The sequence below is a fragment of the Ursus maritimus genome, unplaced genomic scaffold, assembly GCF_017311325.1.
Source record: "Ursus maritimus isolate PB19 unplaced genomic scaffold, ASM1731132v1 scaffold_1, whole genome shotgun sequence".
NCBI lineage: Eukaryota > Metazoa > Chordata > Mammalia > Carnivora > Ursidae > Ursus > Ursus maritimus.
In genome coordinates this window covers 64,682,781-64,685,648 of record NW_024423343.1, presented here as the reverse complement: position 1 = coordinate 64,685,648, position 2,868 = coordinate 64,682,781, and the positions used below count along the sequence as shown (strand labels likewise).

The window sequence follows — 2,868 nt, the reverse complement described above, 5'->3', positions numbered from 1 at the left end:
CTTTATAAAAAAAGTTGGGAAGTATGCTTTCTTTTTCTGTGTTCTGGAATAATTCAAGCATAATTAGAATCATCTGGTGTTTGAAGGTTTGGTAGAATTCTCTTGTGAAGCCATCTGGGCCTGTTGCCTTTTTAAGGGGGTAGGATTTGGATAATTTTTCTTTTTTTTTCCCTATGGAAATTAGTCTACTTAAGCCACCTCTATTTAATGGTATCAGTTTTGATCAATTAAACTTATTAGGAAATTACTAATTCATCTTGGTATTATTTGTATAGCATTGTATAAAATAGTCTCTTCAGTATTTTAATTCCTTCTCTTTCAGTGATTATTTTTTATTTTGTATATTTATCCTTCCCCTTTACCCTTTTTATCCCTGAATAAGTTACCAAGTGATTTCTACCCCCAAGAACCATCATTTTTAACTTATTAATTCTAATATTTTTCTAATAACTAATTTCTGCTTTATTTTCACCATTTCCTTTCTTGTGCTTTACAATGTTTGTGTGTTTGTTTTTTCCTAGGATTTCTGGTTGGGATTTTAATTCATTTATTTTTATCTTTTCATTTTTATTGATATTAATAAGTACTTAAGGCTATGAATTTCTTGAATCACAGCTTTAATTATATCCTATACATTGTTTTTATTATCATTATTTTCAAAAGAAATTCTGAAATTTAATGTAGTGTTTTCCATTTACCAAAGAGTTGTTCAGTAGAAAGTTTTATGTTTTCAGCTGGAAAAGACAGTTTAGATATTTTTTGTTAATTTCTATTAATATTGTGCTCTGATCAGAGAATGCTATTTGAATTATTTCTCTATTATGAAAATGAGGATTTCTATGTGACATAATATATGCTCAATTTATGTGAATGTTCCATTCCTTTGAGAAGAAGTTATGTAAATTATTATTGGTGGTAAAATTCAATATAGATTCATAAGATCAACTTTATTCATGATGTGAGAAGTATCTTATATCCTTCCTTGTTTTTTGTCCACTTGATTTTCTTGGGCTGGGAATGATACATTAAAGTCTTATAATACTATTTTGTTTTTGACTGTTTCTACTGGCATTCTCTGGAGTTTCTGTTTTATAAATGTGGTGGTTGTATTCATGGCTATTTAAGAATATTATTTTTGTTATGAATTATGACCTTTATTATTTTAACATGCCTTTCCTTGTTTCATTTAATGCTTTTCGTGATGATTTATACCTTGTCCAATATCAAGATGTTAAGCCTGCATTTATGTATGTATTTACATATGTATTTATTTATTTAAAGTAACAAATGCCCTTTTGATCTACAGATAGAAACTACTCAGCGAAGGTCAGTAACCATGTCAGTTCCTACTCTGTTAGAGCCATATCCTGTATGGTCTTCAAGATCTAGGTTAACAGGTTATTTTCATTATTTCATGTCATCCACAGTATTAGAACAAGGCATTATAACAGTTTAGATGCAATGCACTGCTGACAGCCAAATCCAGTCCCTTATATTCCACACTTTTTGTTCTTCCTTTCTTTTTTTTTTTTTAAGATTTTATTTATTCATTTGAGAGAGAGAGAGAGAGAACGAGCAGGGGTGGGGAGAGGGAGAAGCAGACTCTCAGCTGAGCAGGGAGCTCGACACAGGGCTCCATTCCAGGACCCCGAGATCATGACCTGAGCAGAAGGCAGATGCCCAACCATCTGAGCCACCCAGGCACCCGCATACTTTTTCTTTAGATCTTCTACTTTGTTGATGTAAGCTTTCATGGCATCTTCCCTGGAAGTCCCTTTCAGCTGATTCCAGGCATCCCACTTGGCCTTTTCTTTGAGCTCCAGCAGCCCAGGCTGCTCTGTGTTTGCGTAACCCACAGTTGCTTGTTCATGTGGCTGCAGGTGAATGGCATCTCATCACCTGCTGGCTTAGCATCCTCAGCAGCTTGGTCAAACTCAGCCTGAGACATGCCGGCAGGGTTGCAAGGATTCCAGGGAACCCTGCATTTTTATTATTTATAAATTTGCCTGATAAAACTTTGTCCATCTCTTTATTTTTAATGTTCTTTAAACCCCTTAAGGGTGTTGATAGTATGTAGCATAGAGTTGGTTTTTACTTTGTGAATCAATCTGAAAATCTGTTTAATAAGTAAATTAACCTCATTTACATATATTGATATGACTAATATGTTTGGTCACATCAGTAACCAACTGTTATTATTTTTTAATATTTACTGTATATATTATTATAGTTACTATGTTTCACCATGTGGTCTGTTTCCTTTTTTTTTTTTATTTAAAGTAACAGATTTAAAGTATTTAAAGTAGAGATTTTTCTTTTAGGGGTCTGGAGTGGACAGAGTATTTAATTTGGTTTAGGAAAATTTGTACTTTTTGTAATTATTACCTTTACCTTAGTCCCTTTATTCCTTATTTAGGCTCCTAAAATTTGATTTGTCAGCTTAAGATGATATCACTATACAGTATTCAGAAAATGTGTTTTATTTTTTTTCCTTCCTTTTCCTGTTTTTCCTCCCATTTAGGTAGCTATATTTTTTAATTCTGTCAGAATATTTAACAGGTGCATACTATTCTTTCATCTTTTGCCCCACCTTTGTTACAGTCTTAAATCTGTAATTAAATATATATATTAAATATCTTCAGTGCTCACCAGAAGTCCGTTTGCTAAAGTTTTTCAATTCATATCCAGCTGGCTGAAGCTCTCCCTTTAGTAGATTCCTAAGGGAAGGCTCATGAGGACTATATTCTCTGGATTGTTACATGTTTAAAGTTATTTTCCATCACCTCGATTCCCCATACAAAGGTGAGATATTTGAGAGGTTCGCTGAGATTTCTGGTTTGAGAATGCCTTATTCTGTTAGACAGAGAA

General features: G+C 33.0%; 1 pseudogene; it reads right to left on the bottom strand.

Annotated features, from left to right (window-relative positions):
• Window positions 1-1,317: 1,317 nt before the first annotated feature.
• Window positions 1,318-2,215, bottom strand: LOC103659874 (annotated as a pseudogene).
• Between the last annotated feature and the right edge of the window lie 653 nt (window positions 2,216-2,868).